Below are 26,992 nucleotides of genomic sequence, written 5' to 3'. Positions count from 1 at the left end.
GCCCGGCTAGGTCCAGTTTCTTATTGGCTAGCTCTTACATATTGTTCTAACCCATTTCTAATATTCTGTGTAGCCCACGAGCTGGCTTACCAGGGAGGATCTTAACCTGCGTCTGTCTGGAGTGGGAGCATCATGGCGACTCCTCCTAAGCTTCTTTTTCCCAGCATTCTCCTCTGTCTACTCCGCCTACCTAATTTTCTGTCCTATGAGGGCCGAGGCAGTTTCTTTATTAATGAAGAAACTGGATATGAGGGAGGTGTGTGTGTGTGTGTGTGTGTGTGTGTGTGGTGTGTGTGTACGTGAATGTGCACACACACGCATGCTCACATATGAAGTCGAAAGTCTCTCAAAATAATGTATAAATTTGAAGGGATAAAAGTCGAAATCGTGCTGAATGAGATAAAGAAGACGCAGAAAGGCAGATACTGTAGTTTGCTCATAGGCGGAATTTAGATTGAAAAATGGCTGAAAGAAGAGAGACGAGCCGGAATGAGGCAGAGAGTATGAAGTGGAGGGTATGATCAAAGCACACTGTATACTTGTGTGAAAATGTTGTAATGATGCCCATCATTCTGTACAGATAACGTATGCCTTAAAAAGTTACAACAATATACAGGCCTTTAAATGTAACTCCAACCAAAATCCAATTGAGACTTTTATTATCCGTGGAGGTAGGAGCAATATCCATGAAAATGTTGCCGCAACTATCTTGAATAAACCTGAGCAGAGAAATGAACATGTTTTCTTATCTCTGCTCCTTTTCATGCTGAGACGATGGGAGTCGAGAACTTGGAAAGTACAAATTGATAACAACAAGAAGACACAGATGATATAATGGATAAGAAGCAATCCATACATTTTAAAAGGATGAGTCTATTTTTTTTTTAAAGAAAAATTAAAACTCAGAAAGGAAAGTTGGCACAAACAAGCCAATTTACAACATATGGCTGCAGAAAGTTCCAGAATTGGAGAAGAGAAAACCAGTGCAGGAAAACTTGTACGTGCTAAACATTGGCTTTCACACTCTCTTCCTCACTCCTAACAATAAACCAAAAGTCTCTTCTCAGAGGCACCAGACTAAGAGGAACCAGGTCTAGAGGAAGAGTAAGACATCTCACAAAACTATGTCACTAATTACTGCTCCCACCGGTCTCTAGAATTCTGGTCATGAAAACGCATGCCCACAAGATAAAGTCTAGGATGTGTCCAGCTCAAGAAGGAACACCTACGTACTCTGATTAAAGGCTCGCCAAATGATATGCCGAATCTCATTCTTATATATGAACAGGCAGCCAACAACCACCAAATACAAGGAAGCATCTAATAGAAACTATAGAGACTGAAATAAGCAGTCTGCTAAGAAGAACTTAGGAGAAACAGAGGCAGAATAAAGCTAACAACAGCAAAATAATATTATATATCTTTATAGGTGAGTGCTCATCCATGAACAGGAACAGAAATTTGATGGCTAATCTCAAGTATCACCTTGACTGTGTTGAGATTTGTATAATGATGCATTGGGAGTTGTCTGGGTATATCCATGAGTGTGTTCCTAGCGATGAAACACTTTTGGATGGACAAAAAGAGTGAGAAAGTCACACCCGGAGTCTGGGTAGCACCATCTGATAGGGTAAGGAACAAATAGAATACAAAGCAGAAGGAAGCTCCCACATGTTCTCATGTTTGCACTCCGTGTGTGTAATCTTAGCTCCTGCCATCACTCAGTAGCATTAAATCTAGTTTCTTATTCCTTTGAATACAGATTTGAATAAGTGGCTTTCAACTTTGGACAAAAATTCTATCATTTGTTCCTCTTATTTCTGAGGCTTCCAGCCACCCAAATTTCACTCTCTAGTTATTGTGATAAGACCATTCAGCTTCTGTTTGATAGGCTAATATATTACATTCTTTATTATAGTTACATATATATGAATATATATGCACATATATTACATTATATAAACATTCTATTGGTTACACACCTCTGTAGAATCCTAATAAAAGAATGCTATAGCAAAGAATAATAAGTTATAGCATAAAGTCCTCAAAAATTAAATAGGTTCTCATACATAGTATTAAACCAGTTGGAACTTTAGTTTCTGACTATTAGTAAGTTATTAATTTATTCCCCTAAAGTATGAAGTCTTAAAAAGTATACATGTCTCTGACTCTTTCGCCTGTTCTGGGGACTCTTTTTCTCCTATTAGGTTGCCTTGTCCAGCCTTGATATGAAGGATTTTGCTTTGTATTATTGTATTTTGTTTTGGTGTGTTTGGCTGTTGTCTCTTGGACGCCTGTTCCTTTCTATATGGAAATGGAGTATGACTTAATCTGGGGGAGAATACAGGTGTAGGTGTGGGGCTGGAAGTGGAGGAAGGGGAAACTGTGATCAAGGATGTATTATATGAGAGAAGTATCTATTTTCAAGGAAAAACACCATAATCTGCCTTATGTAGATGACTACCACTTCAGTGCCATGTTTCATATCTGTGCAGTCTTTCTTATTATTGATTCTATGTTGCCATGAACTTGAGTATGTGGCTATATTTTCTTGAAGACTTTTTTTTCCAGAAATAATAGATTAATGGACTATTTTCTAAGCTTCAGCATGTCTCAAAGTGTATTTCTCCTGTGGCTGCACAAACGCTATGTTATCTATGTGAAATAATGCAGGCTCACAAGCCGGTGAATCTGTGCTTCTCATCAAGTAACCATCATACTCACTGATCTATGGAATGATGCTATTGTTCTCTTATTTGTGTTATTTTATAGGGTAGCGAGCTATAGAATCTTTCTCTTTACCCACAAAATTATTCTTTTTTTTCACAAACTTATTCTTATAACAGCAGTGTGTGTGTGTATATATATGTGTGTGCATGTGTATGTGTGTTTCCCAATAGGCTTGGGAAAATCTTCCCACTAGAAATGTTCCCCTTAAACCTTTGTTGAGTTCAAATAAATGTTCTTTCACATATCTTTAAAATTTCTCCATTTTCATCTGTTACGGAGTCTTACTTAAGGTTTCCATTGCTGTGACAAACACCATGCTTAAAAACAACTTGGGGAGGAAAGTGTTTATTTCAGTTTACAACTCAGGGCAAGAACCTGGAGTCAGGAACTGAAGCAGAAGTCACGGAGGAACGCTGCTTGCTCAGCCACTCCATGAGTGGCCCACCATGAGCTGGGTCTTCCTACATCGATCATCAATCAAGAAAATGTGCCACATTCTTGTAATAGCCAGAACCTGGAAACAATTCAATTGTTTCCCTTCAATTGAAGAATGGATGAAGAAAGTATGGAATATATACATATTAGAGTACTACTCAGCAGTAAAAAACAAGGACTTCTTGAAGTTTGCAGGCAAATGGATGGAAATAGAAAACACCATCCTGAGTGAGGTAAGCCAGACCCAAAAAGAGGAACATGGGATGTACTCACTCATATTTGGTTTCTAGCCATAAATAAAGGACATTGAGCCTATAATTCGGGTTCTTAGAGAAGCTAAATAAGAAGGAGAACCCAAAGAAAATCATATAGGCTTCCTCCTGAATATTAACCTTCATCAGGCGATGAAAGGAGACAGAGACAGAGACCCACAATGGAGCACCGGACTGAAATCTCAAGGTCCAAATCAGAAGCAGAAGGAGAGAGAGCACAAGCAAGGAACTCAGGACCGCGAGGGGTGCACCCATACACTGAGACAAGGGGGATGTTCTATCGGGAACTCACCAAGGCCAACTGGCCTGGGTCTGAAAAAGCCCGGGTTAAAACCGGTCTCGCTGAACATAGTGGACAATGAGGACTACTGAGACCTCAAGAACAATGGCAATGGGTTTTTGATCCTACTGTACCTATTGGTTTCGTGGGAGCCTAGGCAGTTTCGTGGATGCTCACCTTACTAGACCTGGATGGAGGTGGGTGGCCCTTGGACTTCCCACAGGGCAGGGAACCCTGATTGCTCTTTGGGCTGACGAGGGAGGGGGACTTGATTGGGGGAGGGAGAGGGAAAGGGGAGGCGGCGGTGGGGAAGAGACAGAAATCTTCAATAAATAATAATAATAATAATAATAATAATAATAATAATAATAATAAAAGAAAATGTGCCACATTCTTGCCCACTGGCCAGTTTGATGGGGACAATTTCTCAACTGAAGTTCCCACTTCAAAATTACTTTTGCTTGTTTCAAGTTGACATAAAACTAACCAGAACATCCAGGTAGAATGCATAAGGATGGACATATAGTACATAGACTATCATCTCAGTCACTTATTTTTCAAAATTCCTAATTGTTTTCATTTTGCTCTGCATTCTGTACTTCTAGTTTTTAAACCCATAAATAGTATTTAATTCAAAAAATGGGAGAACTAATTCAACAATCCAATTTTTAGATTTCCTTTTTTGCAACCATTGTCTTTTTTGGCAAAATGTCTTTCTCTACACTATTCTTGAGATTTCTATGTGGAATATATTTCAAAGTTTAATTTTAAAATTAATTCTCTCATATATTTTATAAGCAGTCCACATCTTCCTTCATCTGTTTTGGTCTGTGATTTTTTTTTTTTAAAATCTCTTCAGTTAAAATTCTTCATTGTCTACTCACATTATAAAATATAATAGTGTAGATCAATTGATTTTATAAGAACAAGTTTTCCTAAGAACTTTTTATAATTGGGCACAGTAATAAATAATATAAACATTAAGTCATTTAAACCTCAAATGAGACCCCTATGAGATAAGTGTTATTCTTCCTGCATGTAAGTCATCCTAGAGTGAAAACATAAGCAACTGCCAAGTCATATTGTCCAGACCACTAAGTTTTATCAGGCTTCCCAAACCACTGACCTTTCAGGTGGTCTTGAAGGCTTATCGATGCCCAGTCAGAGGTGTATAACCAGAAGAAATCGAGAACCGGTACATTAGCTGACTTTTGTTTCCATTTTGCTCTCTCTGCTCTCCACCCACTGCATGGCTGTGCTGTCCCAGAGTTAACTAAAGGCCTGGCCAGAGAAAGGTCATCTGTGGCCCGCTCATCGCTCTACTAGCAAGCACTCTACACCAAGTAAAGCTTCTTGACTGAGTTAGCCACTGGTGTGGGGGTGCTGGGACCAGGGCTGTAATCCGCTATTACCCCAGAGACAATGTGTGTTCTCTCTCATCTTCCTTTACTCTCTGCAAGGGATTTTCTAGGGGGTCACATTGATATTCCCATCTTCTCTGGACACTCTGCTTTGCCTGTTTGCATTGAGTTGAAGCTTATAAAGCATTGGCCAATTTTTTTTTTGTCACTATGGTCTGAACCTTAAAATGTTGATTCTATGATAATATCAGAGACAGAGAGAAGGAGAGAGAGGGAGAATCTATAGACAGTATAATTAAAAGCTTAAGTAGTAGTTCAAGTCTTAGATCCACAAATTACTATGTGAACCTAAGCAAGCTAATTTACATCTCCAAATATTTCTCCATCAATAAAGTAGTGATAATAATAGGGTTATTGAGGAGAATTATGAGGTAGTGTATTTAAACAAAACGGTGCCTGATTTGCAGTAAATGCAATAAACATTGGTTATCATTCTGTTAACTGTAAAACCATCAGATTCAGCAATGCCATGATAATAGTTAAGACCACTACAATTGTTCACAGCTGCTTAGTGAGCTTTATACTTGTGGAAAACAAAGGGTTTTAAGTAGTAAAATAATTGAGTGCAAAATCATCATTTGCAATTACATGACACAAAATTTAGTGAACTCATTTGTATGAGTGTATTTGTACTTAAAAAACACTGGAACACATGAAAAAAACTGAAGAATATAGCTATAGATTTTTTTACCTTAAAAGACAATTATTTTAAAATAATTTAGACTTACAGAAAAATTGCAAAGTAGAACAGTATGCTATGTATCTCCCACCAAGTCCACCTTTATGTTAACACCTGATTATCATTGATTGTTATCTGATACATTGGTCAAAACTAAGTACTGATACAAGACTGTGTTCCAAAGACTTTTGTCACATTTTATTGATGTACATTTTTGTTGCAGGCTCTTTCATGGTATTTGTTATGCCTCCTTGTTCTTCAATCTGTGGCAATTCCTCAGTCTTTCTTTGTCTTCCACGACTGGAAATTTCAAATAAAATCATTTCGTAAACTATTCCTCAATTTGGGTTCGTCTAATAATATCACACCAAACCAGACTGAAGCGTGCTCTGAATGAGAATCGCAGAGGTCCTCTGTATTTTGTAGTACATTAGCAGGAGGTGTATAGAGTCTTGTTGCTAATACAAATGACTTTGATCAACTCATTAAGATGCTATTTGTTCCAACCCTGCTATTTATCCTTTTGTAGTCAACAGTAGAGAGGGGGATATTTGATAGCAAGAAATATTTTATCTTTCCTTAGAAACTTCAAGCTTCCAATTTCAGTGTCCACCTACCAGTGTTACCCAAAAGGATTATTTCAAAATGTGTTATAATGGAAAGTTCCTACTTCCTCAAGTCCCTATGTATACACATGCATGCTAGTTGGAAATATTTTACAGGAAAGAACTGACATTTTAAAGACTCACTGTTTTCAAAGTTGAAGTAGTATGAGGTTTCAGATGGGAGTGGTATTTAAAACACCTGAGAGCAAGTTATAAATATAGATAGGTTCATAACCTTCCTACCAACAAAATCCCCAAGGGACTCTTATTTCAAAAGTCCCTTCAATTCCATGCTCATTGTTAAGAGACTTGAACAAATAAGGTCACATTCAAAACCAGCAACAGAGCGGCAGGATTCCCTAGTTTTCTGAGTCCAGTTTAGTTCTTCATCACCTGATTGACATCCTGGAGAAATCTATAGTATACTGGCTTTGGACTCAGACCTAAATTTAGATAATTAACCCTGCTTATCTGAAAACGCAATTTAAGCACTACAGATCATGGGAATGGAGGAAGTACAAACTAATTCAAATGATCACAATGAAAATAAGAGTTCATAGGTAGGAAGCACCCGGGGTAGTAGTGGCGCATGAGGAGACTGGGCTGTGGGGCGGTCCTCTTCCAGGGAACACTACAGCTGGACTGATGGAGAGTGCTGATTAGTCCTACAGGATCAGCACATGGCCCAGAACTCTTCTCTTAAGTGCAAACACCTCCAAAGAGGATCACATCCAAAGATCAGCATTATGGGCCCAGCCTTCTGAGTCTAATGGAAAAACGTTGAGATGGTTTGGCTGCAGAGTGCTGTGAGGTCTATGGCCACCATTCTGGCCATCTATGTGGCTCCCTTGCCCCACAGTTCAGTCCTGTTTCTGTCCCAACTCTTTCCCACAGGGCATTTGCAAGAGAACTCTGCATACTAGACGGCACATAAGGAGCTCTCTGTAAGTAGGAATAGGTGTTCTGGTAACTGTTTCTAGGCTCAAATAGACTTACATACTCTATGCTTTTTTTTAAAAAAAAAATCTGTTGAGGTTTAATCATTACATTATTGCTAATTTAAAACGTCACAAATTGCCTTGGATCAAAAAAGGTGTTTTTAGACAAGGTCTTCCTAAGCAGCCGTGGCTATTCTGGAACTCTTTATGTAGACCACGCCAGCCTCAAATCACAGAAATTCATCTGCTTCTGCCTCCTGAGATTTAAGGTGTATGCTAATACAATTGATTTCCAAAATATTTTAATGTTGACATAAACGCATGTGATCTAATGTTTTAGATTATAATATAATTTTAATACTTCTCCCTTCCCTTTCCTTTCCTCAAAGCCTCCCATAGGCCCCTTTATTCTCTTTCAAGTTGATGGCCCCTTTTTCATGGAATATATATAACCAATTGGTGTACTCTTTCCATTCTCAGCATTCCTCGGCTGCCTGGAAGAGGGTTGTACAGGGTTGAGGCCTCACCCCCTCCCCAGTCCACTTTGGCATGTCTATTGGTGTCATCCTTGCTCAGCTCACATTTGGGCAGTCGTGTCAATCAGGAGTTATGGATGTAGCTTGTGACATTATGAGGAGACACAGTCTCACAGTGAACTCCTTGGTCTTCTGGTTCTTACGATCTTTCTGTCCCCTCTTGCACAGTGTTTCCTGAGCCTTAGATGTGGGTGTGTTTTTTAGATGTCTCCCGTGGTACTGCAAATATCACCAGTGTTGTTCACCAAGGAACATAAAATGTATGGTGACATTTTAAACTTCTCCATGTGGGTGTAGGGAATGTGGAGTGGTAGCACTGATGGGCAGAAACCAGGGATGTTGGCAAACACTCTACACAGCACGGGCAAGCTTAGAATGCCAACAGAGAGGAAGAGTGGTTGGTACAGTTTGGATCTAGAATATTAGCTGCAGGCCCATGGGATAAAGGTATGGTGTCCAACGATACCACAGAGAGGTTGTGGGAAGTTTTAAGCCATGGGAGCAAACCCTCCGAAAAATTGTGAAATTTTTACTTCCTAGTTGTTCCTACATGGAGCAAGAACATTGTTTTGGGTCTGGACCGACTGGCCCAAAACAATGGGTCCGATGAACAAGGGACTGTGATCTCTATGCTTGTGAGAGAAAAAAAAACCTTTTCTCTTTTAAGTTGATCATCTTGGATGCCAACATGATTTACTGATGACTCGCTCAACTGGATTAAAAAGTCAAGTAGATTGAGTTCATACAGCCAATAATCTGGTCAATCAATATCTTAATGCTAAAAGGCGAGGAAAAACTACATTAAAAGTTTGGGGCTGGAGAGATGGCTCTGCAGTTAAAAGTGCATACTGTGCTTGTAGAGGACCCAAATCCAGTTCTCAGGATTCACATTAGGTGGGTCACAACCACCTGTGACTTGAACACAGCGGGGATCCAATGCCTCTGGCCTCTGTGGGCACCTGAACACAAGTGCATACACATACCGCACAGACACATATACACCAAGTTAAAAGAAAAGAATTTAAAGTATAAAATGAACCTTATTGAGAGAAATAGTAAATTATTTTGAAAAAATATACTTTATACATATAAAAAGAAATAATTTTTAAAAAGAAATAATTAAAATGAAACATTAGCAGACTAATAAATTTATATAGCCATCCATCATTCTGTCCTTAGAATTGGGAAGGTATTTTGATAGTAGAAGAAAATAGTAAAAGATTGGTAGATTTTCCTACATAAAATTAGTATTTGAAACCATACCTTTAATCCCAGAAGCCAGGAACTAAGTCTTAATGAGTCATTTTGAGAAACCTAGATTGCACTGTAGCAAAAATAAAGAAGTACCTATAAAAACATTAGAAAACAAATACACACAGAGAATCAAAGAGACATGGGGGTGCCAACCAAAAGAGTACCCATGGCTAAAGCATTTAAGTAACAAAGCTAAGAATTATAACTCAAAAATATAAAGTACTCACAAGTCCATTTTTATAAAAATAAAAGATGAAAAATTAATAAAAGAGAAAAATTCCATGTTACTTATGCCTTCAAAGAGGTACATATACTCCCCACTTTGTCAGGATATCTCCAGAATAGCATGCTCCTTCTAAAGAGTGCTGCACAGAAAGAAGAATGCCACAGTGGGGAAAAAAACCTATCTGAAACTATATCAGTAATTATAAGTGACTACGGTCAGTATCCTTAGCAATAAGTTATACACATAAAGCAAATACATTTTATACAATGGATGCACTATATAGAAAACACAATGTCAGTTTTAATCTCTGTGAAATCCCTCATCAAAACATGCATTTCCAGTAAAACTGAGAGAAAAACGAAAATCCAATGTAGAGACCATCGACTGATGCTTTACCAGAACTCTGCAAAACCAAGATCATCAGAAACTGAGAAAGCCACAGAAGCTCCTATAGTCCAGGAGGAAGCTAAGAAAATGAACGTTAAGTGTACTTAGACTCTAGATGGCATTCTGGAACCTGCCAGAGATAGCAATATTATCGCAGACCATACAGTGGTAAGAGGCCTCAGTGGGAAGTAACGACCATGGTCTTAGTGAACACTGGGTTTGCGAGTACAAAAACACAAGCAACAAACTCCACCTAGATCACTGTAGACTTCGAGCTGTGAAAACTCATGATCTTGCTTTACTCCAAATTGATAATCAAATAAGATAAACAATTTAGCATTCTCAATGGGTGTGTTTGCAATGCCCATGTGCTTTGGGCAAGTTTAACAATTTAGAGCCAGGGAGATTTTAGTAAAACTTCATAGATAATAGAGGCGGCAGCTGTGCATGCATAATGGGTCTGGATTCCTACAGTAACACCTACTGGGGGATGAGAGCCATCGCCTAAAGACAGCTTTCTGTTCTCCAAACTGGAGCGTCGCCTTGCTAGCCCAGGCGGAGCACCCATCACCTGAGTGGGCATTAGGTTGCAGGATTTGCTCCGTCTCATAAACCAAGCTGTGCTTCCCAGAGTGAGCAAGAGTGCAAGCCAAGCCACGACTGCTGTGATTTCTGAGTATGAGTTACAGAAAGCAAACAAGCAGAAGCCAAGACCCCAAGGGTTAGCCCAGTAGAGTATCTGAAACTACTGTCAAAGTCCCGTTGTGAAATAAAAACAAGAAAGGACTCTGGATGCTCAGAAAAACAAAACCAGTGGACAAGCGATGTGAAAGAATGGAGAGTCGCCCTGAGTCGCCTGGAGCTGAGACAAGGAATACTACTGGCCTTTGTATGGTGAACAAGCTGAACCAGAGCAAGGCAGAGTGTGCTTCAGAGCAGCAGCTGCCAGCTGGGGACAAGGTTGACAAGTGGTACGGTTGGCTCCTGCGGCTAAGATTCGATGTACCAGCTTCTGAGTATGAACAAGCCTTTAAGCCGGGCGGTGGTGGCGCACGCCTTTAATCCCAGCACTCGGGAGGCAGAGGCAGGCGGATCTCTGGGAGTTTGAGGCCAGCCTGGTCTACAAGAGCTAGTTCCAGGACAGGTTCCAAAACTATAGAGAAACCCTGTCTTGAAAAACAAAAACAGAAACAAAAATAAAAATAAAAAAAAAAAAAAAAAGAATTCTTAATTTAGGTGACAAAGCCAACACGGGAGCATACAAATACAACTTGTTTGAAAATTCAGAGTTCAGGCACTATCTACATCATTATTGTCCTGATACCAGGGAATAGAATCCAAGACTCCATCCCGGAGTGTGTATATTAATTAGCACCCCTCAAATGATATTGGAGCAAGGTATCCAGTGAAGAAACAAAAGCAGTTTTTTTTTCAGTCAGACCCCAACAGCAGTTAAGCTGAGTTTTCATTTGCTCAGAGAATTTTTTGTCACTGTAGAAAATATGGAATACAGGGGGAAATGAGTGCATACAGAGTCCGGTCTATCATAATATTCAGCTTTCTTAGGAAGGAGAAAACACCGAGCTCCACTGCATCCACACTGACAGAGGCTAAGAACCAGAAGGCAAACTCCTGCTGTGTTATGTAGTGACTCTGGATGTGGCCACTCTGGGGCTTGTGTAAACCCAATGCTGGGAACACCCGGCTGCTATGAATGATTTTTAGTTTCTTGGTTTCGTCCAAACTGAAATATCAGTTTTCTACAATCAAAATCTCTCAGTAAATATGACACCAGAACCCAAATGAAATGTCTTGCTTCTTCAGGAAAGGCAGAGTAGAAACACCACCAGCTCCCGAGGACAGACATAGCCCAAGGGCAGGGCCTCTCATCCAGGAGCCAACTAGCCTTGCCACGTGTGTCACCTTCTGGACAGGTGACTTCTGTGAGATTTCAGGACCATGTGGCTGGTGCTTCCTGGTCCTTAGAAGAATAGTGACATTCAGTGGATTCAGGCAAAAGATGGTACAGCCAGAGGGGACGAGCTGTCAATCATCAGTGAGTAGTGAAAAGTGCCATCTCTCAGTGCAATCAGTCACCTTTCTCCATCCCAATACAAATGATGGATGGAATCGGTGCTTCTTCAAAAGCCTCAGGTTGAGAGTAACCAAAGGAGAGAGAAGTACCAAGGCTGGGGGTCTCATCTAATAGAATTAGTCTCCTAGGAAGTGAGACTACAGGGAACCCTTAAGCTGCCAGAGTATTGACATTACAAATGACCTTATCAGACAGCTCTCACCTAAGCCCTGCCCTGGAATCGTTATGTGTGTGTCTTCACTAAGACTTAGAATGGTTCATCACCAACTCCATGCTGGAGGCTTGGAGAGAAACTGAGCGGCCTGCCGGAGACCAGGCAGGGCCAGGTAAAAACAATAGTCAGACTTGTGATCTTCCCCAAGACTACTTCCTTGGGTATCATGCTGTCTCTGCCTTCCATGGACGGAACTGCAAAGTTAATCATGAATTACCACTAGTAAGATACAATGCAACCAAATTTGGTTTAAGAAAGAAAATCAAAGGAATGGAAAGACAGAGGCAAGCAAAGGGGAATAAAGGACGGTATAAAAAGGAAATCATTATGAGCAAATAAAAGATATAATAAACCAGAAGAAACAAAACGAAACTCACTTAAAAACCTAGATGATGTGCAAACACCTTATTAAAGTAATTCTGGAATACTCAGTATTACAAAAGAAAGTGTGACATCAGTAAATCACAAAAGCAGTAGTCTCTAGCCAGGAAATAGATGGCTACACTGGCCTCAGCAGCTCAAAAGGCTCCCTCGGGCTCTGGAAAGGGTCTCTGAGAACTTGTGAGACAAACTGGTAGCATTTTAGTAGCTAAACTCGGTCAAACTCCAATTTTGCCCTGATTACACGATTTCCGACAGATTAGATGGAGGTTTGCCCTGGTACTCCTCATCAGACAACACACTTCACAGCCGCTTTCAAGAAAAGTAACTTCGTGCCAGAAGCTTTGAAAACGCTGCGGTAGCCCCTCTGTGATCCCATTGTTAATGTCTAGGGGTCCTAATTAGATTCATTCTCTCTGCCAGTTAAAGAATTAAAAGGCAAATCGGATGCAACAGGTATCAGTGCAGCTGCAGCAGGGAAATCTCAGACAGCAGCAGACAGAATCAGCTGGAAAGAAAGGCTTTTATAAGGGGGAGGAAACACACACACACTACCAAACACAGAGAACCTGAAGGCCTCTGCTTAAAGACTGTTGTTTGTTTTTTTTTGTTTGTTTGTTTGGTTTTTTATTTTGTTTTGTTTCATTTTTAAAGTGACTCTGAGGGTTTTTTCTTCCCCCAATTTAGGGGTGGCTAGTTTGAAAACAGTCAGGATGACTGATTGGTCCACAGCTGTGGGGTAAACATGTCCTGATCTTGTCTTGAGCTTGTTGAGCCAGGACATCAGGAGGGTCCACCACTGGCAGGAGAAAAGCCCGTAAGGACTCTGTTTTAAACTTCCAGGCTTTTGTCTCAGGTTAGGGGGATGAGGAGAAGCCACCATCTTGGAAATTCTCCATCTTTCTTACTTAGTTATGGCTCTTCCCCTTGTGTTAGGTTATCAGGACATCTGTTCGATTCCTAGGCATTCACCAATGCTGCCTTCCTGCTGGAGGCAGTGTTCACATGATACCCCTTTGCTGTGGACAGACCTCTGCACAGTTGTGTAGTAACCTTACAGAGAGGCTTTACTACATAAGGATGGATGCCAAAGGGCCTGTGAAGTCCTGCAGAAAAGAATCCCATCTCAGTTTGTTCAAACCACCTTGTCGAGCCTTGGAAATCTTTCCTCTGCTTTCACTCTTACATGTTCCCCTCCCAAATAAAGTCCATTTTCATTTCTAAAGCAATTTTAAAGAAAATATGGTCCTAAAAATGTTGCTTACGCCTTTGGGTGGTTTCTTAGCAAAGAAAGCCCTTTGCCAAGTCAGAGGCCACAATCTTCACGGTTCAGTGTAGTTCCAGACATAGAGTAAGATGCTCCTGTTTCTTTCATGGTGATTAATAGACCATGCAAGCAAGTATGCACATAGTTGGGAAACTTGGTATTTTGTATTGGTGGCATCAGGACAAGAGATACTGATGAACACGATAAATGAACTTTCCCCAGAGAACCCTCAACTACTGCCTCTCAGAAGGAAACCACCTGGGTGCTTCATGAGTAATTTACCGTGAATGTGGCAGCAGACATGAACAAAACATACACAAAACTAATGTTCCAATAAAGAAATATTTACTCATCACCACTGGTTACACCATTCAGCAATCTGGCAAGAAGGAAATATCTTCACCCTGCTTTCCAATAGTCTCTGTACCCCCAGGTTAATGTCAATATGAACAGCAATGATTCCAACTACACAAAAAACAACACATTCTTGCATTACCTCTCAAAGATGGAGGTTCCTTATTTTCACTCTTTAGCTAAAGAGAAACAAAATGTATTTATTGTATGTTCTTACAGGACTGATGTATGGATGGTACTTAAGAGGCAAGAAAAGGAAATCCCCCACCATAACACTAAGGTCATAAAAGCATGCTTAAGGCTTCAGGAAACCTGCCGCCCATGGAATTCTGGGAAGCAGCCAGTTGCCATCACATGCTGTGGAGGAGCCCAGAGGAGGCAGAAACAAGCAAGCTGGCTCATCTCCCACCCTGCATTTTCAAAAAGCATTTGCCCAGAAAGAGAGTTTCTAGGTCTGGAGAAGCCATGCCCTCCCCAGCCATACGCCAGACTACAGAGTCTGTTCTCAGACCTCACACTCCATGTTCTCCTGTACCTGGGATACCATGTAGCAAGGTTTGGGGGTGCCAGCCTCTCAGACTGATGAACGTCTGCTTCCACCATTTTGAGGGCCAGCTGATTCTATTGTTCTGTTTTTCTTTATATTTGGTGCTGAAACCTGGGCAGAGCTTCCTTTTAGGTTCAGCCCAAAGGGAAACCTTTCCTTCACCAGACGCTTTTTTCTCCATATACTGTTTCTCATCTTTCCTTAACCATCCAAGAGCCACTTCACCCTCCAGGTTTACTATGGCTTTATGGCAGTCGATTGGGACATAGAGACCTAATCTTATCAGAGGCCATCGTTTCTAGCAGGCTTAAGACCATGTAAGTGGAGCAACAAGTTTTGTCTCAACTCTTTGTTGGCAGAATAAAAAAAAACCCTCTTTTTCTTACCTTCTAACTCAATTCCCCACACTTGAGAGGGTTGCCTTTGCAGTTCTGGGAGACACACAAAATGCTTGCCTTTCTTTGAGCACGCAAGCAGGCAAGAGCCCAGTGGATACCCAGCAGTGCCTGGAGACTTAGATTTCATTTCAGACCCTGAGGTTTTTCAATCTTCCTGATAGTTCCTTCAAAAGAGGTCTGTGGGAACTTCATTCTGGTGATATTTCCAAACAGGAGGAAGCACCAAGCAGGAAACTAGGCCTGGCCTGTTCAAACCTACAGGATAGAAACAGCTCCTCTATTTCTAAGGAACAACTGGGCCTCATCTGAACCTTGACATGCACCCGATATACACACAACAACCAGAACTGCTGGCTGGCTTGGCATGTTTGAACCTGTTGTCTGTGGGAGTATAACCAAATTCCTCCAAGGAAACAGCATAGGTAGGCTTCCGAGGTTCCCTACCTTCAGGTCTCCTTTTTATCTCTGCTCATCTTCCTCCCTTTATTCCTCTGTTTCAGTATATCAGGTTTTATTACCTTGAATTTCTAAACCCTATTCCTTGGAAATCTCTCTCAGATTTGGGTCAGACAGATTACCCCACCCCACCCTACCAAACTTTCTTCTGCCTCTCTACACATAGCTTCCCTTCCCTCTCACTCCTGTCTCCACAGTCTACTCACCACTGCCCTCTTTCTCTTCCTTGATAACTGAAGCTAACCCACACTATGCTTCAAACTCTTGGCCCATAGATCTACTTCCTTTGGTATAAAAGGTCCACTTGAGATCAGGGATCTTGCCCCTCCTGAGAGAACCTCTAAATCTTGCTAAGAACAAGAACACAGTCCTGGTCTACATGATCACTGATGGTTTTCCCTTAGCTCAAGTGTGCCACAGTGAAATCTTACCTGCTAGGGATCGAATGGGAGCTGCGGGAGCAAAAGCGATGGTGGCAGAAGCAGAGCAGCTGCTATGCACAGGTCAGTGTGGAACTGTCCTGTGCTGTTTGTGCTCACTGAGAAGCTGGCTCTGGAGATGGAATTTGCCCCTCCCACTTCAGACTGAGGCATGTTGATGTCACTGTCCTGGGTCAGACTGCCCCTGACTCCGTGACAAGGAAAAGGAGAACATAATAGCCCAGGAATAAAAGTGCTGTATTTTAAGGAAAGCTAATAGGTAAACTATTTCCAGCATAGGTTACTATTATCTATCTCATGGTATAGAGAAATTTGTAGGAAAAGCAGCTAATGACATGTCTAACCATAGAGCGAACAGAAAGGACTTTCTTTCTAGAATTCCACCAACCAGTTACTCCAAAATAAAACTTCTGGCAGGGCTTCCTTGGATGATTTCTAGGGGCAGTTCTAAGTGTTTTACTTGCTACCTGATGTTTTGCATCAGCTACATGTGCTCATCCAATGCCAAATCATGGGTATCGTAGATGGTTTCATATACAATATAAAGATTGTCTTGTCTTTTCTGCAAGGTTACCTGGAAATTTACAAAGTCTTACAGTTCGTGCTATGCACACAGGTCTTAATTAATTGCAATATCCTATGTATGAAGATTGGATTCTGCTTTCTCTTATTAATATGGTATTTCACAGTACTGTCTTTTGGGACAAACACTTCCATCTATATAAGTCTAGCTGTGGTGGGCTGTAAAAGATTATGGCAGCTGGACTTGTTGAATGTAGGTGTTCCTTCATAGGAGGGAGTAAGAAGGGTCATTGGACTATCGTCCCCAGCGTAAATGTGACTGTCCACATTTAACTCTTTAACCCATGGTGTGATAGGAAGTCACAAACCTATGAAATAATCTCTGAATCTGTACATCTTATAATCCACTTCTAAAGAATATTACTATATATATATCTTATACTTTTTTGATGTATATAATAAATGTTATTACTGTTTCAAAAGATAAATTTGACCAAGGGATTCCTGGATCACAAATCAAAATAAGAATCATATGTAGGCATATGTACATGTATCTTTAGACAAATACTACACAAATACACAAAGACCTGGGAAAGGGTCTATTTCTACAAAGACTTTAAACAGTGATTATTTAACAGGTAAGGGATATTTTTCTTTTTCACAAATAATATTTTGACTGCAATTGTTATTTTGTGGCCAAGATTGCATATTCATTAGTTTTCCTTTGCTGACCATGGATTAGCCTGAGGACAGCCTAAATTTACATTATCTGTTTCTTGTTACTTGAATAATTTTAAGATATTTTTTAAAGAGTTTGAATACTATACTGAGCTATCTAGATTTTTGTTGCTGTTATTCCCCTTATCTGGATGTGAATACCCCTTTGAATTCTGTTTTCACCACAGGAAAACACCTCCCTAACATGCTAAGTGTGACAGTTCTGTACCTTTATTGTATTTGCCAGGAATTTTATTGCACATCTTTCCCTTTCTTTCCCTACTTCCCCTAATTAAAAACCCTGCTGGAACTTAGAAATATTTTCATCTTAAAAGTATTGTTTCCCAGTCTTCCTGTCAAGTAGATATAGTCATATGACAGACTAAATCTTAAGAGATATATTTGGGAATCAGTAGGTGGTGCTTCTGAAGGAGCTCTGTAAGGGAGCTGACTCATCTGGCAAGCTGTGGTAGCTCTTTACTCTTCCGCCATATTAGATATAGAATCTTACTGTGAAGACTAGAATGTTAGGAGCCATTTGTAATCTGAGGAAGAGAGTCAAACACTAAAGATGATGGACGAAGGGCTAACATATGTAGTCTGGATTCTGAAGGTTGCCATATTGGCCCAGATCTGTCTTAGAAGTGAAAGAAAAAGAATTAACTGTCTTGTCTAAGCAAACACTGAGATTTTTCATGGTACCTCAAAAGCCTTCTTAGATAACAAAGATATAAAGTATTTGTATGCAACAATTGTCTTGTTATCCATTTTTGCTTTGTGTTCTAAGCTTTTTGTCTTATATCTCTGAGTTTATTTTCACTTCATTTTTTAAAAGTCTGGCTTTGTACTTACGATATTTTATTCAAGATACACAATTAAGTATAATTTATAAGATTTAAAAGGACTATTTACTGGTAGACTATTTTAAAACTGCATTTTTCTGAATCCTTATATTTGAACTCTTGTTTGACTGTTAGTGGTGATACTTCATTTTTTTTTAGCTTTTACTTTTGACAGTAAAACCAAACTGATGTTGTCCAGGTGGCCAGAGCTATTTCTTTAGTTCTAGATTCCTGTGGCCTTTGCTGGAACTAGAGGGCCGTGATATTGATGAGTGGAGAGGGTGAGCTGTCTGTAGCAGCCATTCAGTCTTTGGGTATTTATCTAGTGTGGTGTTTTGAATGAGAATGAGCTCCATGACTCATCCATTTGAATACTTGATCCCCAGTTGGTGGAACTGTTTGGGAAGGGCTAAGAGGTGTGGCCTTGTTGGAGGAGGTATGTCACTGGGAGTGGGCTTTGAGGTTTCAAACGACTCATGTGCTTCCCAGTGTGCTTTCTGCTTTTTTGTTTATGGACTGAGCCGTGAACAAAGCTGCTGCTCCAGCCAATGCTGCCATGTCTTCACTCTGCCATCACGGGTTCTAACTCTCTGGGACTATAAATCCATTTGAATTCTTTCTTTTATTAGTTACCTTACCTTGGTCATGGTGTTTTATCACAGTAATCGAAAATAAACAAATGTCTTCTGTATTGACTCTGTGTTTTTCCCATTTCTCCCTTCAATACAGAGGTGAACAAAGAATAGCTATACAGAGAACTAAAGAAAGCTCTGTATAAACTGGATGAAGCACTGGGCCATGAACATTTGAACCTCTCCAAGCCTCTGAAGTCCTATAGGTTAATCAGCCTTTGCAACACAGCTTAAACAGGCATTTGTAGGCATAGCTTTGCCCTGATGGTTCTCATCCCCAGTTCCAGAACCAACCACATCCTGTGCTCTGTCTCTCTGTGTGTGTGTGTGTGTTTGTGTGTGTGTCTGTGTGTATGTGTTGGGGGGAATGAATGGACACATAGTGTTTTCAAATAGTTTAAGATGATGTCCAATGTAATTAGGAAGACACATTTCTAGACTCTGATATAGACGAGGCTTAGTAGTAGGGAAGACAGCAGTCTCCAGGAGAAGCTAACTGGTAAAGTCACTAAGGAAAAAGCTTCTGGATTATATCAAAACCATCAGCATAATGATCCAGGTCTTACTTGCTTTTTTTCTCATCTGTTCTATCTAGTATAACATTTATATGTGACATACAATAGAATTATTATACTTAAAATAATCAAGAACACTGTTTACTCTGAAGGTAACAGATGAAAGAAACATGCATTTTAAAAAACCAAAATTTACATATTTTAATAAAAAACTAGATTGACTATACATTTTCCCCTGTAGTTACAATTATTTGTGCCATATGAACAATCTTATTTATATTTAGAATTTTTAAATAAATCAATTAACTTTTAAACTTAGTTTTTCTTTTGTCTATTTGGATTTTATAGTTACAATCTGATGTGAAGTGTCTAGCTATAAATCTGGGGAAGATTTGTAGTATCATTAATACTTAAATTATCACAACTCTTACCTATGGATACTGACTTGATCTGTTTTATTATATTTGTATTATACCAGACTTATTTTGTAATGGTAAGTGGAAAGTCACATTATAGAACAAATTAGATAACATATAGTATTTTTTAAAACTCTTTTTTTTTTTAACAGGATTGTCTTTTTTTGCACCAAGATGAAGAGACAGGATTGTCTTTTTAATGAACCAAATTGTAATAACAGTGATAAAAGCAAAAAATTAGACTGGTTAAAAATCAGAATCTAAATCCTTGTGGGCATAACCGAATCTTATTTTTTATTTGAATGGTTGGAAATTGAGGTGGAACCCAGAAGGAGTCATTGTAATATTGTCCATTTCCTTTGATTAGAAATATACAGATGTTAATTGTATGAGTCCCATTTAAACGTACAATAGGACACCTTAGGGACCAATTTAATCAAGAAACAGTGCTGAAGGTATTAGCTGTCTTGACTATTATTGTTAGTAGGGACTTAGGTCTTTTGTATAATTTGGATAAGAAGATTCTAACAAATCTTTGGATATCTCTGGGAAGGCTAAACCAAGCTAAAGTTACTTTGTTTGTTACATATAAGTGTGCTATAAAGCCATTTACCATGCTGTATTAGTTGTCTCTTCATAGTAATAAAAATGGTTGTGCTTAGTTTATATATGTGTACGTATGTGTATATATTTTAATAGAAATATAATATAGCATATGTGCTTTTAATAGGAAAAAGTTTGTTTTTTCGGTTATAAGAAATTGAATCTAAAAAATATAGGTACCTCAATATGGAGTTTATTTTGGAAGATTTGTCAATTTAAAAACTAAGTTTTAAATTGAGGTATCTAAAGTAGGATGAAATGTTTGACATTATTTTTACCTTACTCTTTCTGAGTCACCTGTTTACCTTTGTAATAAGAATATAAATCATTTAACAAGTATCGTACCTAAACTATTCTATCTTTATTTTTAAAATAAAAATACAGGGTTGGATAATTGTGCCAATTATAATATTATGATGTAAGATTTTAAGATTAACTGTAATTTAAAAATTACCTTGTAAGCCTTGAAGCAGGTTTTTTAAAAAATGATCATTGGGAAAAATATTTAGAGATGTATCTTACATAGGTTTGGCTAAGAAACAAACCCTGAAAAGTTTTTTCATTCATTTGTTTGTTTTCAAAGACTCAATAGTGATAAAATATCTTTTAAATGCATATATATATATATGCACACACACACATACAAAGCACATTTAAAAATACAGAGATAAAACAACCACTTAGTCATTGGAACAAAGAGTTTATTGTTTCAAAGGAGGGCAATTATCCGATAGAAAAATTGCACTGTGGAGCAGGAATAATTATCTCCTTAAGTTAATTTAAATTCTCAAGTAATACAAACCATGTTATAGCATCAGAATTGGGACAAGAAGCAGAATTGTACTCCAATAATTGGAATACTGGACAGGTGGTCACCCTTAGTTTATTGGGGCAGTTGGAGTTGGACTATTTTCCTTGAAATTTTAATTTTATAAGGAGACAAAGAAAATTTTAGTTTCTATGAGCGCTTACATACATACAAGTAAATCTGGTACCAAGTTAAGGATATAAAACAAATACATGTATACAGTGCATACATATATAATCAATCATAAATATATACTTTTAGAAACCAAGATTTTTTTAATGTTATTATTTTGAGGAATTATTTTTATCTTCTGTAATCCTCATTGTGAAAAGGTAATGTAATACAAAGATCTTTAGTAAACATACATTTCCATTATTTCATATGTAGTCTAACTTTAATAAAAACTTTACATTTAACATTTTAATATTAAGAAAATTTGGAAAAGGAACTATATGATTTTTATGTTACCTATGGTGATTACTCAATTGTGAAGTAAATTATTGGCATATTTCCTCTTTTTGAAAGAAAGTCTTATCAAAATCTATGTATGTATCTTTAAGTTTACTAGCTTAATAAAATATTTATCTTCTGACTCTAATGAGTATTGTTTTATATTAACAGTAAATACTTTGGGACTTATGAAACAATTGATAGACCCAAAGGTATTATTTCATAAAGTTTTAAGATGTTCCTAGTACACAACTTTATGAAGTGGCATATATTCCTCATGCCTTTTAATACACTACCAAAATACTCACATTTTAAAATATACACATGTGCATTTTAATTAGGCACACCCAAAATAATGTTTCAGCACACAATTAAAACGAGTTAAAAGAAACTGATATGATCACAGTTTTAAAAAAATTTCTTTTGACGTAGACAACACATGATAACCGTTATCACAGACACACATGACACAATTACATGCAATCTAGGTGCACCTTAGTTTGGAAAGAGGACAGTTTATTCATTTTAAGTTGTTTTATTATTTTACATGTATAGGTGCTTTGCTTGCACTTATGCCTCCACATAAATGCAGTGCCCACGGAGGCCAGAATAGGGCATCAAATCCCCTGAAACTAGAGGTACAGCTGCTTCTGAGCCACGAAGTGGGTGCTGGGAACTAAACTCGGGTCCTGTGGAAGATCCACCAAGGCCCTTAGCCCCTGAGCCGTCTTTCCAGGTTCTGCCTTTTAAAAAAAAATCTCCCATAAAATGAAAAAAGGTTTACATTTATCTATTTTGACCTTAAAAGTTATAGCAGTCAGCCTCTTCTTCAGCGCATTAGAGGGGAGCAGCAGCAGGGCTTCCCTGTCTCCGCTCTCTCTTTACAGAACGCCGAGGAGACAGGCAGGAAAGCAAAGAGGCAGAGAACATAAAGACCTCCCCATTTCTCCAAAAACTTGTGAGTTGAAAGTTTGTAACTGTCACACAGAAAACTGCCTGGGGTACCAGATGGTAGTTTCTCTCTAAACACTTCCTCCTTTCTGGAAACCTTGTTCGCCACTGCTCCCCTCCCTCCCCATCTGCTTTCCCCCTTTTCTCCTGAATATAAAGTTTGCAAGCCTCTAAGTATTGACTAGGGATCAGGCTTAGGTGCTGCTTTGACTATGGACACTCTTGCCATTCACTCCCCATCCACCGGTTCTTGGGGATACCCATTCATAAAATCATGAATGTGCTCAAAGACAAGGGTTATGAAAACTTATGTGTTTCCAGGCAAGTAATAAGTTTCCTTCTGATCCAGGAGCAGGAGGCATGTTGGGGTTCCCTGTGAGGCCTTGCACAGACAGCTCTGTTGGGTTGGAGGAACCAAGTGCCTCTGACCTTCTGTTACTTTATGATTAGGCTCTCAGCAATTCCCCAAGCCAAAGTGTGCAGTCAGCAAAAGAAGTCACCAAAAAAGCGCAGAATTGGGTACTTGAAGAGTTCGGGAGATAAAGGGAGAATGTAGCAAATCACACCAAAAGCAACGAAAATCAAACCAAAACAAACCAGAAACCAAAATACCTCCATAGGTTTAAAATGGAACAAAGCTGACAAGCCAGTCAGACTCCAGAATGCCTTTGGAGATTTGAAAGCAAGCAAACAAACAAACAACAAAAAAAGCATACCAAATGTCTAGAACAAAATGCTTCTAAAGTAAACAAACAAACAAAAAAAGATACCTTACACTTTGAAAGCAAACCTAAATAAGAAAGGCATCTATCAAATAGGATCTTTAAACAACCAGCTCAGAATAAACAAATGGACCATCAATCAATCCAAGGGAGGTTTGAGAAAGCTCTGGAGAGAAATCACCAACAAGGCACCTGAGGAAATAACTCCAAGTGGCTTGGACTGAACTGGTCATTGTCAGTGCCTTGCTTCTACCCAGGTACACCTACTGTGTGAAGTGGATGGATTATCACCCCAGAGTCCCACACTGGGTACAATAACTGTCCGGGCAAAAGCGCAGCTCTCACCTCACATAGAGTAAGAGTTTAATTTGGAGCCAAATGTGAGTGACCATTGTCAAGGAACTCATATTTGGGTTACCCCCGATTTCTTTTCCAACATGAAATAGTTTCATCAAGTTTTTATAGTGACAGGACAAAGAAAGCCGTAAATCAAGACATTTTTCAAATCCATTGGTGGAAACATCAGAGAGGAAGGTTACAGCCAAGTGGAAGAACCTCAGCTGTAGATCTCAGATGCTGTCTAACAACAGTCTTAGCCCTTTGATTGATGGAAAGCAGGTCTTTGTTAAGTGAATACATCCCAAAAGATTTTTATCTGTTAGTCACTGGATATTAACTCTGGTTTTATCTAGTAGTCACAGGATGTCAGGTACAACACAGAGGCAGGCGAGGCATGGCTGATTATTGGGCTGATGGGGAACCTCCTTCAGCCAATGGCCTTTTGGAGGCTGGACCAGTTTGGGGCATGACTTTTGGGTACCCAGTGAAAGCCATTGGCCTGCCCAGCTCTACCTTCTCTTCTTCCCACACTCTACACCTTGAGGTTGGACACCCATTGCTGTTCTGTGAGTTTTCCCCTTTAATAAAGAAAAAAAACTTTAGAATACTCTTTTCGGAGTCACCTTGGGATTATTTGACTCATGCACCCCTTTACGCATTTAGCTTTAGTGGGCTAGAGTTCCCAAGGTAATCTTGAAACAGGCTCTGGACCTGAAACATTCCACCTTCTCCACATCATTGAAGTACTGATCAGTCAACCAGCCTTTGTGGACTCAGTTTCTTTCTAGAAGGTCTTGTTCACCGGGGTAAAAGGAAATCTGAGTATAGTAAAGCGTATTGGAAGTCCTGTGGAGGATAGTAACCCGCTGATTGCATGCTGCGGTGCCTTTGTGCTGTGTTTTCCTTTTTGGTTCTGAGATAGGTTTTCATGTAGCCCAGGTTGGCCTGGGACTCCCTATGGAGCCAAGGCTGACTTTTAATCCTCCAGTTCTGCCTCCCACCTCCTGCTCTGAATTATTATTTTAACTCTGTAAAGGTGTGTGCCCGGTTATGCCGTGTTTGTTTAATTCTGTAAAGAAGTGTTGCTGTTTCAGCTTGTCTGCTTGCTGAACGGCCAATAACTAGGCAGTAGAGGGATATGTGGGCCCGGATGAGAAGAGAGAAAAGAAGAGAGGAGAGAATGAGGGAGAAAGAGAGGGGAATGCCTGGGACCAGTCAACTGCCAGCCTGCTAGACACAGAACAAGCAGTAAAAGCAGGACATGCAGAATGAAGGAAAGGTAAAAAGCACCGAGCAAAACGCAGATGAAGAGAAACAGATTAAGTTATAAGAACTAGTGGAACAAGCATAAGATAAGGCCAAGCCATCATAACTAATATTAAGTCTCTGTGCCATGATCTGAGATCTGGTCGGTGGCTCAAAAGAGAGTCTGCTGCAGCCTCCAAGTACTAAGATTGTGGGTTTTTGTGTCACCGCTCCTGGCTTATGCAATGATGAGCTGGGACCCAGGGCCTCCTGCTAGGATCATGCTAAGCAAGCACTCTGTCAATCCAGCTCTAGTGTCCCTCCACATCCTGATGTCATGTCCCAAGGCCTTCTGGGAAGGAAGATGATGAGTTCAGCAACTGATTGGTTTCATCTACCCAAAGCATGGTGTTCTATTTCATTTCTCCATCTTTTTTTTTTACTGCTTAATCTGTATCTATATCCCTTTTAATAAAGTATGTGACAAAGATTTCTGTTTCTTAAACTTCTCTGACTTAAACCCCAAAGAGAAAAACAGTTAACATTCTTACAACTTAAACAGGTGTTAAGGACAAATTGATTGAATTATAATCCCTGGTCATAGAAGTAAATTTTGGTCCTTTTTCCCCCCCTTTCACACACATGATATTTCCCTGACATCTGTGCAATACAAATATATCTAGAAAGTGTGAAATGAAAAATCTGTTCCACTAAATACATAAAAGAGACCCCAAACGAAGCCTCCACGATGGTGTTCATCATCATGGGCACAGATGGTGTCCTCCTCTGGCTCACCCCTCCCTCCCCTCCCTGCAGGCTTAAGTTTCATCCACTGTATTCATCCAAAAATATCACATGCGAATAGATAACACCAGCAGAGCCCATCTGCACACTGTATTTTTATTTTTCTGTCCTTCGTGTGCATCCAACTTTAGGTGGATAAATCAAGGAAAGTATGGCTTCTGGTCCTACAATGCTCAGATTGAATACATATTGTTGCCATAGGAATTCAGTGACCTGGAAGTCAAGAGGTCATTAAAGCATTTCATCAATAACCATGGCTTTATCATCCTCTTACACTGATCGCTTGTCATTTTCCCCTCCAGTGCCTATGCTATAGCCACTTACTAATAGCCCCATGGATGTGCATTATGGAACAGGATCTATAAAATCATCAATATGCTGTTTTGTTTTCTAAAATATCTAAAAGAGGCTTTAAGACACGCATGCCTGGAATTTACCCATCAGGTGGAGTTGAAAGCCTGTGGAAACACAGGAATGCTACCCCATCCTTGAAGACTCCAAGTCTTTCCACTGTGTGCACAGCAGCCTAGTCTGGAAAAGCAATGCTTACAAGTAAACCTCATAGAACAGAAGTGGGCAAGGCAAGTAGGAAGTCATGGGACTCTGACTCACCGCTTGGTGTAGCCCGTTCCTGGGTGGTATTGTTAACCCTCATGCGTGTTTTCAAGATGGGGAAAATTAGAGAAACCGAAAAGGGAAAGTGTCGGGTGAATCTCGGGGAACACTTGACCACAGATCATCAGAAATCACCCTTGATGATGACGAAAACAGAGGCTTGTCTGTCAGATCCTGAAATTCTAAACATTCCCAAACTGCACATCTTTTCAGCGCCGCACTCTAGGAACAACAAACACCAGGGATCTCCCTTCTCTAGCACAATGCATTTAATTTTAAAATTAGAAAAGAATCACTATAAGTATCCACAGAGAATAGGATTAACAGAAAGCTCAATAAGATTACTGGAAAATTTGCATTGCACCCAAGTGTCCTTAAGTTACTGTACACATAAATAAGACACATACATTTGAAATGATAATTGGATTATCGATTGCTTTTCACCCTCCAAGTTGCTCAGTGGAGTAAAACAAATATAAACAAACAGAGTCATGGTCTCAAAGTGACCTGTAGCATTGTCTGGTTAAACTTCCTACTTTTAACGAAGAAAGTACGTCACAGAGGGGACAAGTGACTTGAAAGAAGCTACTCAGAGATGCAGTGCAGGAAGGGCACAGAGGACTGGGTCTCTTGGCTTCTTAAGGTGGTCTGCCCTGGTAGAAAGAAGACGGAAGCCTCAGTGTCTAAACTTCACACCTGTCCATTCCAGAATCTGCCTGTAAGAAGCTCTAAGGAAGCTGGCCCAGGAAATATGTTTGCCTCTAACTGCTAGGTCATTTCAGAAATACAGTGTATGGTGGTTAAATGTGATTTGCACAAATATGGGTCAGGTCTTTTCCTAGACACATCAGGCATCCTTGCGAGCACTCAAGTAGACTCTACACTTGAGGAAGCAG

General features: G+C 39.6%; 1 protein-coding gene across 4 annotated transcripts in view; it reads right to left on the bottom strand.

Moving 5' to 3' along the window:
- Nucleotides 1-26,992, bottom strand: part of Hecw1 (HECT, C2 and WW domain containing E3 ubiquitin protein ligase 1) — a 235,625-nt gene that overhangs the window by 204,982 nt on the left and 3,651 nt on the right. Inside the window, exon 1 of one of the 4 annotated variants that reach the window (XM_050142744.1) lies at nt 15,907-15,996. The exons of 2 other annotated variants lie outside the window; for them this stretch is intronic. The gene's annotated coding sequence lies outside the window, so the exon portion shown is untranslated. Of the gene's footprint in view, nt 1-15,906; nt 15,997-26,992 lie in introns of those variants that run through there. One more of the 4 variants, XM_050142746.1, reaches the window with a different exon arrangement.

Source organism: Alexandromys fortis, unplaced genomic scaffold (assembly GCF_014885135.2).
Source record: "Alexandromys fortis isolate MF-2015 unplaced genomic scaffold, M_Fortis_MF-2015_v1.1 scaffold_5, whole genome shotgun sequence".
NCBI lineage: Eukaryota > Metazoa > Chordata > Mammalia > Rodentia > Cricetidae > Alexandromys > Alexandromys fortis.
Note: the sequence above shows the minus strand (reverse complement) of the source record. Positions and strands in the feature narration are given on the sequence as shown.